The sequence below is a fragment of the Pogona vitticeps genome, chromosome 1, assembly GCF_051106095.1.
Source record: "Pogona vitticeps strain Pit_001003342236 chromosome 1, PviZW2.1, whole genome shotgun sequence".
NCBI classification, from domain to species: domain Eukaryota; kingdom Metazoa; phylum Chordata; class Lepidosauria; order Squamata; family Agamidae; genus Pogona; species Pogona vitticeps.
Window position 1 is genome coordinate 294,645,213 of NC_135783.1, and position 18,483 is coordinate 294,663,695.

General features: G+C 41.6%; 1 protein-coding gene across 6 annotated transcripts in view; it reads left to right on the top strand.

Annotated features, from left to right (window-relative positions):
- Positions 1-4,904: 4,904 nt before the first annotated feature.
- Positions 4,905-18,483, top strand: part of PALS1 (protein associated with LIN7 1, MAGUK p55 family member) — a 76,460-nt gene continuing 62,881 nt past the window's right edge. For 3 of the 6 annotated variants that reach the window (XM_020799761.3, XM_072986120.2, XM_078390344.1), the window contains exon 1: positions 4,905-5,061. The gene's annotated coding sequence lies outside the window, so the exon portion shown is untranslated. Of the gene's footprint in view, positions 5,062-5,408; positions 5,928-18,483 lie in introns of those variants that run through there. The other 3 variants (XM_020799768.3, XM_078390348.1, XM_078390342.1) reach the window with 2 other exon arrangements.

Consider the following 18,483-nt stretch of genomic DNA (forward strand, 5'->3'; position numbering starts at 1 on the left):
GAGGTCACTCATTCATAGGATCTCCATATGTTGGAAGTGACTTGACTGCACATAACAACCAGAAGAAGAACAAAAAAGTAACAACAACAGGACATCAACAGAACACAAATCACTCACATTAGGTTCTCTCTGCCCAGGTAGGCAGGTAACTGGCAAGTCAACCTACACTGGTTAAAGCATCACTACGCCATCAAGAAAGCCTGTGCCTCAAAGTGGCAGAGATGGTTTAAGAAACATTCCCAACATGCTAATCATGTTTCTTCAGATGAAACATAAATCCACCGAGAACAGATCCTATGCAGACTATATTGAACCATATTCCTGACAGAAAATATCACATGGAAAACCAGATCATTGAATGATTATCATAAGAACTATTAGCAAGGAAATTTATGATCTAATATAGCTATAGTTCATTAATTACCAAGTTACTGTGCTGAGAGTAAGGCACTGCACCTTAGTCATGAGCCAATAATGGAGCAAAGTGTTTGGATATTTAAAAAACCAATTTCTTGACACTAAATTCTTGACTGAAATTCGTCTGGCGCCAACACTGATGATATTTCGGCGCCAGGTCAAAACCTTCCTGTTCCAGAAGGTTTTTAATTGAAATAACATCAACTGTGGGTCTTGATTATGGCAATTTTAATTGTATTTTAATTGTATTTTCATCATTTTATATTTTATTGTATTGAATTTTAATTGTTGTAAGCCACCCAGAGACCTTTGGGTAGAGTGGGCGGCATATAAATTAAATAAATAAATAAATAAATTTCTAAGTAAACATTCAAAGAGATGGGCTGCAAAATTACTATATAAATTATTAATAACAATACAGGCTTATTAGAAAAAATACACTATAGAATGCATTCTTCCTTAATTATTTGTGAAAACATGTGGCTGCCAACTGACAATGCCTTAACATTGTCTCCTCTCCAGTTCTGCCTCCAGAAGGCAACAGTATTGAACATCTTGCCCTGCGCTCTAGTACAGTGCGCCCTCGACTTACGAACTTAGTCCGATCCGGAAGTCCGTTCGTAACCTGAAAAGTTCATAACTCAAATCAGCATTTCCCATAGGAATGCACTGAAAACCATTTAAGCGGTTCCAGCTGTTTTTGGTTCTTAAGTCGAGGGGCGGTTCGCAAGTCGATTCATTAGTTCCCACAGGAACTAATGCAAAGCTGCTTAATCCATTCCTACCACTAGGGGCAGAGTTTTTCTCTTTTTTCCCCCTTCCCCCCCTTTTTTCGGTTTGTAACTCGATTCCGCGTTCGTAAGTAGGGTCTATAGTTTCCTATGAGATCAGGTTCGTAACCCAAAACGTTCACAACTAGTGCTGTTCGTAAGTCGAGGGCCCACTGAAACTGCATTTATTTCTACGGATATTTCCCTTTTGTCAAAATTAAGGGCAAGTTAGCATGGACAGTGAACATATCTTTTCTTATCTTTGCTTATTGAGAAATAAATAAAACAAGCTATTTATTTATGTATTTATTTATTTATTTATTTATTTGTTTGTTTGTTTGTTTGTTTGTTTGTTTGTTTATTTATTTATTTATTTATTTATTTACTATCCCGCCTATCTAGTCAGCTCAGGACCACTCTAGGCGGCTAACAAACAAAGAATAATAAAAATAAACATATATAATACAGCATAAATAATAGAAACTTCGCAAAAGTAAAAAGCAGTGGAAAGGGGAAGGATGAGACTCACATAAAAAGGCACCTGAAATGGAACAATCCAAATAATATGATCCAATGAGATAATATGCATGCACAGTGAATTGCCATGCATGCAGGGGGAGTTTTGTTTCATAACAGGAACCACTGTAGCTCCAAAAACAAAGAAACAAGCTATATTTAAAATGAGCTATGGGTTGTTTTCTTGTAAATGCCGCAGTAGTCATCAAATAAATCTTCGAAACAGGTCAAAGTCTGTGCTGTTTGCATACTGCTTGGACTGTGGCTTGAGACACTTAAAACACATTGAAATGAGTTAAAATAAATTCCTAATTAATTAATAATATAATTAATCAATCCTATTATTCAGCATAGAAGGGCCTGTCTTTCTATAAATCTTTGTAAATCTCAGAGTCTTTTAACAGGATAAAAATGCTTGAAATAAATAATATACACTATCAAAGCCTCAATTTACTTTCTCGTCTATTACCACTGCCTTTACTAAAATCACTACTAGATCAATTTGATTTAGATGTGGGAGGTGAAAGTGTGCACTTGACATCCCTTAACAATTAAAACATAATGCACTTGATGGAAAGAACTATGGTTAATATGTGATCTTGCTGAGGAACCTTAAAAAAAAGTCTCACTGCATTTGATAAAGGGCCATCCAGTCTAAAGTTCTCTGCAAGAATTCCAGCGCTCTGTAGGCATTACTGAGCCAGCCAAATAAATTTCTGTGTATTTACAAAGTACTTTCTGTACGTCTCTGAATGGAATACAAAATAAAATTAGTCCACATTTAACTGACAGGATTATACTAGATGAACTCTTCATTTTATTATTTCTACAAAACATCTATGGTCTAAACATTACACTGTAAATACCTTTCTCTTGCCTTACTTACCTGTAAATATTACTCTGATAACCATGTTCAAGCATTGACTGCTGGACATTCTATGGGCAAGAGATGTTGCATCTGGTATGCAGAAAGTGGCTCATGTTTGAAGAAATTTCAGCTAGGATGAGACAAAGTGCAATGAAGTTGTCAGCTACAATTCTATGCAGTTTATTCTTTGAGTTTAACCTTATGTAAACAGACTCTGTACATCTTTGAAGCTGTTCAATCTAATCCTATGCTTGTTTTTTATTCAGAAGCCAGTTCTGTTAAAACTTTGTTCAGCCATATAAAAACATAGTCTGTATTCATGAGCAGAGAACTGATTCATGAACATTATAGTCCTCCCCCCATCTCCAGACTCCTATTCTTTGAACTGTCCAGATGCCTACAATTGTATACAAGTGGACTTCCCTATTATAATACTATACACAACAACATCAGAGGTTCTGTGTTGTGTATGATATCACAACAAGCAGTTTTTTTAATATCAAAATAAGGCTTAAATATAGAGAATTGCAGTCATGGATATCAATAGACAAAGTCCAGTTTAGTCCAATTTCACTTACTGCTAAAAACACTTTGGATCATAAATAAACTTTCAAGGGGCTTCCATGACCACAAGTCAAACTAATATTTTTTGTGCTTTTTTTCATAGAAGACTTCACTTTTTAAGAAGATATTATAGCCACTTTAAAAAAAGGTCAGTGGCAACATCAGGTGAACTTTTTAGGGGCAGGGGTGTGCCATGTTAGCAAAAACACCTTACAACCGAACGGCACCTTAAAGACAAGAGTAATTTAAATGTTTGTCAACTGGAGCCCACTTCTCCAGATGCATCTCGAAGAGTAGCCTACAATCTACAAAAGTTTATGCAAAATAAAACTTAACAATATTTTAAGATGTCTCACTTTTTTGACCATCTGACAAATTTGAAAGTTGAGTCATGGCAACTGGACTTCTTAGGTTGAAATGTTTCACTAGTTGGTAAGACTCCTGATACATCCTCCACATTGATTTCACTTCCCCATGGTCTGAAAAGGCTTCTTAGATGGTCAAAAAAGGGAGTGTGAGTGTTAATCCCACTTCTGCAGTCCTTCTCCACCCATCGTCATGGGTTGTTAACAGTGGTCTTCCTGGTGTGTGTGGTCCTGATCTTTCTGGGGACAGGTGGAGAAGGACTGCAGAAGTGGGATTTTCACTCACCTCCCTCAGTCCTTCGTCCTTCTAACAGCCTATTCAGACCAGGGGGAAGTGGATATATCTGGGTATACTGTACTATCAACTCTCTTCAGACTGAAGAAGCTGCTTGGATGAGTAGCAAAGCATTTCAACCTAATACAGTAAGAAAGAAGTCCAGTTGCCATGACTCAACTTCCAGATAACCTGTCCTGAATGACTGAAAATCTTCACAGATACATTTGGTGAATTGCTAAACTGAAGATACTAAGTTGGTACCTCCTTTTCTGCCACCAGGTTATTATTGCTGCCCCCACACTTGAGGGGGCAGGGGATGGATAAATCTGAGTAAAACAGAGAAGCCATGTGGGTAGAGAACGGTACATTTTTTTCACAATTATTTCAATATTAGTGTATTAATACAAAACGAAGTACAAAACATTTTCTAAAATCTTAGTAACATTGTCTAATAAGTTCAAGGACAACTCGCAGTTCCCTCAACATTGCAAAAAGCACCTGTTCAGATTTATTTAGTGAAGGCATGTTTAACTAATTAACTATTAATTCTTGATCCTCATTTCCAAAAATTATTCGATGAACATAAATCTTCTGTTATGGAGAAGGTATTTTTAAAGTTTGGTAATCAATCATTTGATGTAATAGTTTTCCCTTCTCGCCATGGAAAGTGAGTGTAAGAAAAATTCGCCTTTTTTTACCCCCCCAATGGTCACAAGCAGCTGTGCCTGAGCAGGAGGACAGCAAGGACTCTACCACTGCGCTTTTCACCAGCCTCACAGCACCAGACGCAGTTCTGCCTAACCCGCCAAACTACGTTAAAAAAAAAAACAACAACACAACACAGGTAACGGAGTCCGCCCAGGCCGCCGCTCGACGCTCGTGACGTCTCAAACAAGCTCAGCCACTCGAGGTAAAGGCGCACGTTCCCCAGACACGCCTTCCCTCTTTGAGAGGCGGGGCTCAAGGAGCGGTGGGAAAAAGAAGAGGGAGAGAAAAACTGGAGTGCGCAGGCGCCTTAGGAGGAGTTGCTGCCGCGAGAGCGAGCGGGCGGGGCGGGGGAGAGCGAGCGAGCGAGAGGTGGTTTCGTTGCTGGGATCTGGCACAGGAGGCGGGGCGGGGCGGGGGCTGCCGAAGTTGTGATGCTGCGCGCGGGGTGAATCGGGAGGACTCCGTCTCGCCGTCTGCCTTCGGCCCGTGGCTTGTTGTTTGGAGGGGCCTGAGATTAAAGTAGCGCCGGGGGCGCCTCTCCTCGCGGTTCAGAGACCGAGCCTTGCGGACGTGAAGGTGAGGCGCCCTTTCGCTTTCGTCGTCCTGAAGCCGCGCAACAGGTTCCCCTCTCCCCGGGAGAGGAGGGCGAAGTTGGGGCGGAGGCGGAAGAGGCTTCCGCTCCTGAGGCCCGGTGTCGTCCGTCCTCCCACCCTCCCCGACCTCAAGTTCCTCGCCTGCTTCTCCCCACGACCACCCTCGCGGCTTGTGTAATTCTTAGGGACCTCCATGGAAATGGAAACCTCTTTCTGGGGCCGCCTGGGTGAGAGAGGACGGTGCCGTGAGGGAGGCGCTGCTGCTCCTCTTCTGACATGGATCGTTCAGTCTCTCCTTTCTGCTCCCTCTCTCTCTCTCCCTCGTCGCCCGCCGCCCTTTTCTCGTGTGTGAACTTTCGTCTCCGTGTCTGGTTCGTCTCCTGAAATCTCGGTTCTCTCGACCCTGCCTTTCGTCCCCTGCTTTCTTTGCCCCCCCCTCCACGTCTGTCGTCTTTCTCCCGTGTTTGTGTACAATATGTCTGTGTGTGGGAACTGATACTTTTCATTGAGTATGCTAATAGGCGTGTGGTTTTGCTGTCATGTATTCATGCTAGAAAAGTTGCAATTCATGTGTGACCCATGTTTCTTCTCTGTGTGCCTCACTCGATGGCAACTTCCAAGTTAGTTAATTGAAGCTGTTGTTGGCATTGTTGTCTTTCGGATTCTTTAAGAGCAACACTTTTTCTGTTGGCTTAAATGCATATTTCCCCCCAGTGTGTTTTGCACTTCATTCTGGTCCTCTTTCTGCACCCAACTAACATGTCCATGTTCAGATAACTCCCCTTTAAGCTATTAGTCTCTGCCACCATACAGAGTTTTGCAGGAAGAATTGTGTTCGTGGACTGGCAGGTACTATATCATAGCAATAAACATATTAACTCAGAACTGATCTAATGCATTGATGGCATTCTGAAACCCTGACCAAGAATGTGGATTTTATCAGATGTTTTTCAGAGAAAACTTCAAGAGCCTGCTTTGTCATTCTGTATGTGTCTTGATAATGTAAACATGCAGGTGTATCAAGACATGTATTTCTTCTGACCCAATTATTTATTTTTCAGTACTGTATTGACAAAAGTTGTATGTTAATGTATGTGCATAGTAGTATGTTGTAGATATGGTAGAGAAAATCTGATGGCAGCGAAGAAACATGGGAGGGAGGGTTTTTGTGTGTTCATGGCTTCTGGCAGGTGTGAATCCTTGTTGTGTTCAGCCAATGCTTATGAAAATTTTGAGGTGAGAGGAAAGGGATACAGTTCAAAATGATGCTCTATTTCTTGTCCTAGTGTAGAATCCCATTTTTTCAGCTATGCTTTCCGCTATCAACAGCCCCATTTGGTAATCATATCATATGTTGGGGGTCCAGAATTTGAAAATATAAAATTGTACAGTGTAAGTTTTAGCAGGGGAAATAAGCTTTAAAAAGAGTTCTGGAGAATCCTTTCATTGCAGCTTGGTGAAGCTGATAAAAACACTGTCACTGTGAAGAGCTTATTTTTAACTCTTTGCTTAGATTGGCTATCTTTGTTTGCTGGTTAAAATAGGCAGCAAGATCTTAAAGGTCTCCATAAATTTGGATGGCCTTGGAGATGTTGTTTCTAGTATCCAGTGGGGTCACTCTGAGTTACAGAGGCAGTTAGTTGTCCCCATCTAGACTTCTAACAGAAAATGAATATAGGTGAAGATTATAAAAGATATCACTTTTTAAAAGTTTGATAATGTTCCAAAAAGACATTTAAAAGTTACAGAATATGATACCATAACATATAGTTAGATTAGATTTGCCTACTCACCCTGGCTGGGGGGCAGGAACTGGTCAGTGATTTAATATACTGTATTGGTCAAAATCCTGTTGTGCATTTATACCAAGGGTGTAACTTTTAGCAGCAAATCGCCATGTTAAGAAGTCTCTCTGGCATTATATATTGCATATGAGATTGCACAACTTGGTCTGCAACAGGTAAGGTATACAGAGATTTCTTAACCTGCAGCAATTCACTGCTAAAAGTTAATGTCTTTTCTGTAACAGTACAACAGGAATTCAGCCATTGTTGTCTTGCTTTCCTGTAGTCTGAATTGAAATGGGGGGTGGGGAGAAATGTCAGTTGCTTTATGTGTTAAAACAAACGTATTAGTCAAAGATTTAGTAATTAGGTTTGCTAATTAAGCAGACACTTTAAAATAATTCTGCTACAACAGGTGATCTAATTGTGTGATTCTGCAAACTTATTTGGAACAGTCAAGAATGGGGGCAAGTACTAGACTTCAGTCTTATTCTTAATATGTAAATGGGAATTTTCAGTGAAGTTCCCTCCTGTACATTTTATTCAAACTTAAGTTCCACTTAATCTAATATAACTTATTTCTAAGAAAGTAGGCATGTAGGAATAGACTGCATGTGATAATTGCTTACAGCATAATGGTTCTTTCACTCCAAGTAAATATTTAAAAAAAAAACAAAATTGAGGTTGCCATCCTACACATAATTATCTGGGCGTAAGTGTTGTTGAAATAAATTCTGAATAAGCATACATAGGAAGTGGGGCAAAATCTTAACATGTTTTAGGTGTTTTCATATTGCACTAATTTTAGTGGTAGTTTTTAAACACATGGGAAGACTTAAGTATATACCTATGCTTATGAGTTTTTGTATGGCATTTGTTTGAGCCTTTTTAGTATTTGTAGACTCATTTTTGTTTTCTTTAATATTGTCTTTTAACTATGTAAGCCACCTTTTAAGGGAAAAGGTGGAGTAGAAATGTTTTTAATAAATACCTAAATTTCTCTCAGCAAAATCAGTGTCTGACTTTAAATGGATAATTTTCGTGGTTTGTATTATTTTAGATATGGTGGTTTTATTGGTGTAATATTTATGTAGTGTTTTTAATGTTTGGCTAGCTTGAGTATTCATGATTGAAAAACCATCTACAGAATCTTGAAGTATATAAAAGCATAATGCAGCTGTTTTGTTTGTTTGTTTGTTTCTGAATTGACATAGTGACCTTACTTCTACAGGTTAATTCAAGTTAGCAGGCTCTTGTATTTGAGGATTTGCAATAGAAATTAGCCTTAAAAGAAACTAATTACTTATTCTAGCAAGAATTTGTTTTGAATCTTTTCCCACTGTAATGAGGATTTCCCCCCTTTTTGTTCAAGCAGGGAGATGAATTCTAAATTTGGTCCCTTGGTCAGCAACAGTAGTATTAAGGCAGACTTTTGGAGTTAATGAGCTAAGAGCTGATCTGCTAGGCTTTTTTCTCCTGCTGGGTGGTCGATAAGTCATTCTTGAGCTAGTAGTATTAAGGATCTGCTTTGACCATTGAAACAACCTATTCTATCCAGGCTTAGAAGGACGGCTAGCAACAAGTCAATCAAGAGTTCAGGTCTTATGTTTTCAAATTTCCAGCCTGAGAACCAAATGTAGTGCAAAAATCTATAAAATATTAAATACTATATATTAAAACCCATTTTCTGTTTTAGCTCTAGCTGTTGTGTGTGGGCAGATGCTTTTCAGAAGAAATGCTTGAACTTTTCCAATTAGGTCAGGAAATTGTGAAAATACTGTGGTAGTTTATTTTTAGTTAACCTTCCACAGTGTGAACTGCAAAGTGTTGTTGTTTTATTCTCATGGCAAATAAACATACAGTATGTGAAATTGTATGATTTAGAAATGCTCTGAAAGGAATAATAAATCCTGAATAAATATTAAAGCACAAATAATAGAGGACGTAATCATCTTGAAACACAAAGTTGGAATCTTACAGCAGGATGATATGCTGTATGATATGCAAAGACCTGATTTAACCATTTTAGATTAAGGCGGCAAGTTAAAATAAAATATTTTCTGCAAATATAAACTCTGTTTCTGATCAGCTCTGGTATTTTGTGAAACATTGCCTGAATAAACTTGAATTTTAGGGTTGAAACCATTTTGTAGATACTTAAGCTCCTTATCTGGGTGAAACTTAACTTCTGAAATATGTGGCTGTTCTTTTGCTTGTTGTGCCCATTAGTGCTGGGAAGAAAATCCAGCAGAAAATAACCATCTCTAAATTGACTTGGGTAAGAAGGTTCAATAACTGCTTATGTCTTATTAATTTAAATAAATGAAAATAATACATAGTTGCTAACTTCAGTTGATTATGTAGGGAATAGCACTTTCTGTTTTATTTATATGTGAGCCAGATGTTCCATGTTGTAAATAGGGTGCATGAGGAATTCATTTTTTGTAAATTCTAGTAAAAAATGGCCTTATCAGTAAGTCCCAGATTTAATGTGACAATTAAAATATAAAATTTGAGTTTGGGAACTTAGCTTTCAGGTTTCATACTCCTCTGAATTTTTGAATGCAGTTATTTGCTCAAAAATGTATACAGAATTGCATATTTTAGGATAAAAACTATTTGTATTGGCCGAGACAGAATATATGTTGAAATGAGAACGTCATGGAGAAATCTTTCGAAAATAAGTTGAATTTAAATGCATATATTTTGTGCAAATTCCCAAAAAGATGACAATACTTATATAAGATGGTGACACAAGTTGGAAATAGTCTGACCCATTTCCTTCGCCATATCATTTTAGTAATTTCTTTTGTGCTGCATTTGTACTATTTGTAAAGTGATTCTGAATATCTAGTATGTATATTTCTATTGACCTTTTGGTTAGCCTAACAAAGGTAATAATTACCATATTTTTCCATCTATAAGACGCGTGTTCCATGTGCTGAGCAGGTTCTTGGGAGTAAATCAAAATGTCATCCAGATAGATGATCACAAAATGATCAAGCAGGTCCCGAAAGATGACGTTCATGAACCGCTGAAACACAGCCGGAGCGTTGGTTAGATCAAAAGGCATGACCAGGTATTCATGCTGACCATAACGAGTTCCAAAAACCGTCTTCCACTTGTCGCCAGCACAGATTTGCACCAAATTATAGGCACCCCGGAGATCCAACTTGGTATAAATACATGCCCCCTTAAGGCGATCCAGGAGTTCGCCGATCAACGGCAGGGGGTAACTGTCTCGAATGGTTATTTTATTCAAAGCCCAGTAATCATTTCAGGGGCGGAGCTCTCCGCCCTTCTTCTTAACAAAGATAACGGGTGCAGACGGGTGACATGGACGGCCCTTTTCATGTTTTTATCAAGAAAGGCCTGCAAGGCCACGAGTTCTGGTTCAGACATAGGCCAGATCCACGCCACAGCAAAGGGTGCCCCAGGCACCAAATTTATAGCACAATCGTAGGGTCGGTGGTGGGGTAGCTGGTCAGCCCCCTTCTCTTCAAACACATCAGCAATGTCATGGGACTATCTGTTGACCCTGCTGCAGCCAAGGTAGCCAGTGAACCCAGATGCAGACACGAGTCCCTGAAACGCAGCTCCCCTTGTGTCCAGTCCATTAGGGGATTATGTGTTTGGAGCCAGGATAGTCCCAGAATAAACGGGAAACAGGGCATGCATGCAACGTTGAATTTTAGTTGCTCCTGATGGTGTTGGACCTGGAAAACGACCGGATGGGTTTCCTGGGTCACTGGGCCAGAGCGGAGGAGATGCCTATCTATAGATTCAACTAGGGTCGGGGTCTCTTTATCCTGTACGGGGATCCAGTGCTGTTTCACAAAGGCCGTGTCAATGAAACAGCAGCGGCTCCAGAATCGACCATGGTGTAAACAAACAGCCAGTGTCCATTCGGCATGCAAAGTCTCACTGGTACGAGGAATGGACCCTGGATGTTAACATAGGGTTCAAGGGACCCAGCTAAGTGCCCCACGTCTGAGGGTCCATTCAGACATGGGGCAAATCTTTTACTGATGGTGGTAGTGCGGAGCTGGGGTTACGCCCCTTAACCAAGCAGCCTGAAGCAAAGTGTCCTGCTCCCCCACAGTACAGGTAGAGATTCTGGGAGCGGCATCGTGTTTTTTCCTCAGGGGTGAGGTGTGGCCGAGCAGCCCCTAACTCCATGGGCTCAGAATCCTCTTGTCTAGTGTTGATGGGCATCGGGGGTGGCTGCAAGGGACAGGAACTGCCCTGTGCTGGGTGTTGGCTCTCCAGGTGGCCATCAGTGAGAAGGCATAGAGTGATTAGTTCTTGCAGTGTATTGGGTCGATCTATACATGCCGGCTTATCTAGGATCCCATCAGCCAACCCCTCCATATATTGGTCCATAAGAGCTGCCTCGTTCCAGATCAAGTCTTGAGCCAAGAGTCTTAACTCAGTGGAATACTGGGAAACTGAACCCTTACCCTGCTTCAGGGCCCAAATCTTCCTATTGGCAGTAGCAGCTTTCAAGGGATTAGCAAAAGCTGCTGAGATATGGTCCAAAAAGCCCTGGTAATTAGTTAACAGGGGTGAAGGAGCAAGAAGTAGAGGAGCAGCCCATTTAGCTGCCTGTCCCTTGAGAAGGCTGACTATGAAGCATACCTTGATTTGTCTGTGGGAAAATCTCTGGCATGCAGCTCAATATACAATTTACAGCAGTGGTTCTTAACCTTTGTTACTCGGATGCTTTTGAACTGCAACTCCCAGAAACCCCAGTCAGCACAGCTGGTGGTCCAAAACTCCTGAGTAACTCAAGGTTAAGAACCACTGATTTACACTGTGCCGGGAATGCTGGAAACTCCTCCACTTTTCCTCCAAACTTTTCTGGAGGAAGCACAGGGCACTTCTAGGGAAGCAGCATTGGCTTGGGATTGCAGTTGTTGCTGCTGAAGCTGTGCCACCATTTGGGTAAGAAATTGCACTTGAGTAAGCACTCCATTCAGCTGACCCAAACCTTCGCTTGCTCCTCCCTCCATCTTGTAGGGGGAGTGGGGGTGGAAACAATCTGTCATGTTCCCAGGGGTTTCAAGAGCAAACTCCGATAAGCCAGTCCAATATCAGAAGTTCAGAGAATGCAGAGCCAATATCAAAATACCAAAGCCAAATCACAAACCGTAATCCGAGGTCAGGGTCCAAAGCCAAATCACACAGCATAGTCCAGGGTCAGAGTCCAAAGCCAAGAGTCCAAAGAACAAAGTTCAAGGTAGTCAGGAGCGTGGATGCAAGCCAGAGATTTGACTTGTTGCTTCCACGAGCTTCCCAGCCATCTGGGAGCTGCTTATATAGTAAAACAGTCATTGAACTGCTGGAAGCCTTTCATCCTGTCAATACTCAGGGCTAGCTGACCTGATGTTTCTGTGGGCAGCATTCAGGCAATCCTCTGACCTTTGTGTCATAAGTCTTTGCCGAAGTCTAGTCCTTACCCTGGCTGCTAGGGGAGGAGAATCTGGTGGCGATTCAGCTGTCTGTGCTTCTAATCACTCAGCATTCTCCTCAGCTGTAGTTAACCCCTCAGGTTCCAGATCTTTGGCTGAACTCATGACACTTGGATCCAGAGATTCCTGAATAGAGTGGATTATATAGATCCATATCCATCTTCTTTAGGCCTGGATATAGTACAGAAACAATGTTAATCACCTGGATGGACGATCTGTGCCAAGAAATGGGCAGGAAGAAGTGTCTCCCTGTTGGTTCTGCCAAACCTTTTAGCAACTTTCAGTACCACAGAATATGGTATCCTTTTTGGTTGCCTGTCTGAGATTTGATTCAATAGCAGTGTCTTACTGTTACTCTAGTCCAGAGGTTCCCAAAGTGTGTGCCATAGCACCCCAGGGCTCACTGGCATGTCGTCAAACCAGCCAGGAGCAAAACAGAAGCTTCTCTCTCTTTTTTTCCCCTTCAGCCAGTGGTGATGCTGCTGTTGCTGCTTTTCCGGCTTCAGTTTCTGGTTCCTTCAGGCTTCTTTGCTTCCTGCTACCTTCCACATCCCTCACCACTCCTCCTGCTCTGCCACTGCTCAGGGCAGCTGTAAGTCCAAAAAGTTTGGAACCACTGCTCTAGTTTTCCTTGGAAGTCTGAGAGAAGTTGCCTGGAATTTTGGATTTCAATGCCACCAATATGCTGGGGACACCCAAATCTAAGGAACTCATTTTAGTTCTATACCAGTGTCTAGAATCAGTAATTGACTGAATAAGAGTTAACAAATTGATTCTTAATTTAAAAAAGCCAGGTACTTTTAATCAATCAAAAGGCCAGCCAGGGAATAGAGATTCAACTTGTGCTGATTGTACTCCTCCCCCACCCCCCAATTTCACAGTTTGGTTGTACTCATGAACTAGTCCCTGAGCCTAGATGCTTAAGCCTCAGTGCTAGTCAGGTGAGCATTTGTATAGTCAAAGCTGGTGTGCTAGTTATGCACGTTCCTGGAGATGTCTGACTTGGCTACAGTGGCACTTTACCCACTCCCTGCTATATCCTTCTAGCAGGAGGTAAAGATCTGTTTATCCAGGCAGGATGTCATATTTAAAGTTCCTCAAATTATAAGATTTTACCCAGGATCCATTTTTCTTTTTAAAGGCAAAGTAGTGTTAGTATTTTTAATCAAATATATTGGAAGTGTTCAATCTTTAATTTAATATTATAATGAATCTAATCCTATTTTAATGTTTGCAATTCTACTGTATTTTGATTTCTTAACTGTTTTGTAAGCTGCCTTTATGTTCGGTTCTGGGAAAAGGTGACATATAAATAAGTACATAAAAAGAAACTCACATAATTTAAGATTTAGTGCATATGACATCCACTGTATTTAATTCATTCTATCATTATAAATGATACACATCACCTTGCCGACAAAGATCCGCATAGTCAAAGCTATGGCTTTTCCAGTAGCGATGTATGGAAGTGAGAGCTGGACCATAAAGAAGGCTGACTGCCGAAGAACTGATGCTTTTGAATTGTGGTGCTGGAGGAGACGCTTCAGAATCCCCTGGACTGCAAAGAGAACAAACCTATCCATTCTAAAGGAAATCAACCCTGAGTGCTCACTGGAAGGACAGATCCTGAAGCTGAGGCTCTAATACTTTGACTATCTCATGAGAAGAGAAGACTCCCTGGAAAAGACCCTGATGTTGGGAATATGTGAAGACAAGCGGAGAAAGGGACAACAGAGGACAAGATGGTTGGACAGTGTCTTCGAAGCTACCAACATGAATTTGACCAAATTCTGGGAGGCACTGGAAGGCAGGAGGGCTTGGTGTGCTTTGGTCCATGGGGTCACAAAGAGTTGGACACGACTTAACGACTAAACAACAAAATCATTATAAAGGTCTGGTTTAAGAGTCCAACTAAATTTCTTGTGATTACTGAAGAATGCTAGTCTATTTAACAATAGCCATCACTTCATAGCATCTCGACATGTTTTTTCCATGTGTAGGTTGCATATGAATTTTCTCAAGTTTTTGCATTTTCTGCTTTTTTAAGTTGGACAGAGTGTCAGAGTAAGCCTTGAGGGGCCTGGGTTCAAATCTCTGCCGACCCATGGAAACTCACTGGGGGGGTATGGAACTGGTAAAGGTAAAGTTTCCCCTTGACAATTTGTCCAGTCGTGTCCGACTCTAGGAGGTGGTGCTCATCTCTGTTTCCAACCCATAGAGCTAGCGTTTGCCTGAAGACAATAATCCGTGGTCATGTGGCCAGCACGACTAGACACGGAATGCCATTACCTTCCCACCATGATGGTATCTATCTACAGTGGTGCCTCGCTTAACGAGCGCACCGTATAACGACGAATCCGCATAACGATCCCGTTTTCGGAATTGCTAATGCGGAAGCATAGCGTCGGCCCCAATGGGCAAAACTCACATAGCAGAGATCAGTAAGCGTTTCGCTTACCGATCTTCGCTTTGCGACGCCCGCAGATCAGCTGTTCGGCGGTTTCAAAATGGCCACTGGATGCCCAGAATGGCCGCGCGCAGCGTTTTCGCGCCCTCCCCTCGCTTACCGAGGGCGCAAAAATGGCTGCCAGACCCTGGAAACTTCGCTAAATGGTGAGTTTTGTGCCCATTTGGAACGCATTAAACGATGTTTAATGCATTCCAATGGACTTCCCCATTCCATTTAGCGAAGTTTTCACATAGCGAAGGTTAATCCGGAACGGATTAACCTCGCTATGCGGGGCACCACTGTACTTCCATTTGCATGCTTTCGAACTGCTAGGTTGGCGGGAACTTATGACTGCTGGTCTTCTGACCTTGCAGCACAGAGGCTTCCGCGGTTTAACCCACAGCGCCACCATGTCCCTGGTAAAACCACTCCTTAAATATTCCACTTACCTTGAAAGCCCTATTAGGGTTGCTATAAGCCATTGCCAGGCTGATGGCAAACAACAACCACAACAGCAACAACAAGTAAATTAGCAACACATCACCTTTTATGATGACAATTTTTTTGGAGGGCAATTTTGGAAGTGGTGAGATTGCAGGAACTGAAACGTGAAATATTCTACTTCAGGTCAGGATTGCCACTACAACTGAACAGTGAGAAATCACTGTAACTACAATCCCACTTCCATTCACATTCCCCTTAATTCTTTTGAAAGAAAGAAAAAAAGCTTTTTGGGATGGAAACAGGTGGTGAAGGGCACTGAAATTCCTGAAGATTGTGGAAAGAAGATGTCATTAATTGGTGTAGCCTAGTGGACAAAAAAAGAAAATAAAAAAATTTCCAGAAGAACTTTGGCAACCCAATGATGTTGAAAGGAACATGGCACTACAGTGGTGCCTCGCTTAGTGACGTTAATCCATTCTGGGAAAAATGTTGCTAAGCGATTTCATCGCTAAGCGAAATTAAAAAGCCCATAGAAATGCATTAAAACACGATTAATGCATTCCTATGGGCTAAAAACTCACCTTTAAGCGAAGATCCTCCATAGGGGCCTGCCATTTTCACTGCCTCTTAAGCGAGGAAACACAGGGGTGGCCATTTTGTTTTCCCGGCAGCCATTTTGAAACCGCCGATCGGCTGTTAAAAAGGGTCGCTTTGCCATGATCGCTTCCCCGCGATCATTGTAAAGCGAAAAAAACCCATAGGGACCATCGCAAAGCGATCACTTCCCCGCAATAATCACAAAGCGAAAAAAACCCATAGGGACCATCGCAAAGCGATCGCTTTTGCAATCGCAAAAACTCCATCGCTAAGCGATTTCATCGCTCAATGGAGCGATCGCTATGCGAGGCACCGCTGTATAGGTAAACTACATAGGCCAGATCTGGAACAATGGGCAACTAAGAATTACTTTAGTTGGTGTAAAAAGCTAGGAGCAAGGCTTTCCTACCTTGCCTTCCAGGATAGATCAGATCTGTTTCATGGTCCGCGAGATGCATTAATTTTGTTTCATTGTTGTAACTGGTAGAAGAGACACTGTGCTATTAATTTTGCTTTTTGATCAATTTCTAGTCATTTTTTAAACTTCAATTGCTCACAATATGCAACTGCAGAAATTTTACATTTAATAAAGAGATGTTGTATTTTAATGTAAACCACTTCAAATTGCAAGGCTGGGATATAAGCATTTTAAATAAATGCAGCTAATCAGACTAGTGCTCAAATAGCCTTGTAACCATATAGCCCTCAGGCTAAGAAACAAAATTCTTTTTCTATATTATTTCTCTGCCTATAAGACAAATTTCTTATTGATATGTGTGACTTGTTCACTTTCTTGAACTTTGGTGTAACTAGACAGACAGATGTGTAATCCTTTTACAAGACCTAAAGGCAAGATTGGTACAGTCCAATTTTTTTAAACCAGTAAAAAAATCACAAGCATAAGTTAGCTTTCAATCCTGTACAGATTTTCATCAGGCTGTCACACATCACAGATCTTTAGATGGTGCTGAAAAAATTAGAAATTCCAAAAACCATAGCCAATGTGCATGGCAGATTTCTTTGTTAAAGATGAATTTCAAAATAAATAAAGGGATTAAATCAATGTATTTGGTTAATGGGTCACTTCCAAGACCTAAGTTGGTATGGAATGTAGCTACCTACAAATTTGTAACATTATGTACTTTAGTGAGTACAGAATGCAGCAGTATGGCAATTTGGAATGTCAAAATGTCTGGGACATATGATACTGATTTTATATCAGCCCCACTGTGTACCTGTTAATTTTTCCACCCATTTCAGTGTTGGTGTCAATCTGTAAATCCTGAATCATCAATGAAGAATCTGTGGTCCTCTGGTTGATAGTAGACTACAATTCCCTTTGCGGTAGCATTGCATATGTGGGAATTTGTCATATGTGTCCCTTGTTTGTTTTTAGGTGAATTGAAAAGATGATACCTGTGTGGAAATCCATTGCTGGGTATCTCAGTTACATCCTCAAATAATGATCTACCTCAAAAATCTTGCTCCATTCCAGATGCCTTGCAGACAACTGTATTTGGCTCCTCCCTTTTGCTTTTAAGTATACAGTGAAGGCAGGATTTCTTCCTCAATGGACTGTAGTTTAGCATGTACTTCTGATGTTTCTGTTTAGATGTTCCCCGTCTATTTCATCAGTTTTTTAATTGATTTTGTTGTTTTGTCTGTTTGTAGTTTTTAATCTTTAGAGGTTACAAGGCGCTCCTCGATTGTGAAGCCAGGTTTGGAGGCCCTTCATGTGCGAATTGGGGCCAGGGACGGTATTGGGATCTTGCTGGGTTACCGCACTCCCCGCGATCCAGCCACCTCCCTACCGGAGCTGGCGGACTTCGTCTCCGCGGCACTGTTGGAGTCCCCGAGACTTCTAGTCCTGGGAGACTTCAACATCCATGCGGAGGCGGAGGTATCCGGTCCAGCTCTTGAGTTCTTGGAAGCCATGGCTTTCTTGAACTTGTCCCAACATGTTAACGGTCCCACACACATGGGGGCCATATGCTTGACCTGGTATTCTCCACTGAGTGTAGTGAGTGTGGTCTGATGGTGACTGACCTCGTGTCAGTACCCTTGTCATGGTCAGACCATCACCTGATAAAATGTAACCTCGCAATGGAGCTCCCCCCCTGCAGGGAGCAAGGGCCTATTTTAATGGTCCGGCCTCGAAGGTTACCAGGATACCATGAGAGGGATTCCAGCAGCACTGTCTGGCGCTCCTGTCAAAGCTCTGGTGGATGGCTGGTTCTCCGCCGCTACTAGGGCTGTTGACACGATCGCACCCAAACGCCCCTTCAGGAGCAGAGCTCGGCCAGGACCCTGGTATACCCAGGATCTACGAGCAATGAAGCGAATAAGGAGATGGCTAGAGTGCGTATGGAGAAGGAAACCGACGGATTACAACAAAATTGCTGTCAGGATCGCAACTAACCATTACCTGCCTAAGGTAATGGCTGCTAGAAGATCTTACATCACTGACCAGATAAGCGATGCTTCTAATCAGCAGGCAGAACTCTTCTGTATAGTTCGCGATCTATCCGGAATTGGTCTGGGTGAAGGGCCTCCCGCTAGCATCTCACCTGACCAATTTGCAGCGTTTTTTAAATCTAAAGTGGACGCCATCCGCCGTGATCTTTCTCCTTTTTTAAATACAATGGATCGAGCTGAGATGT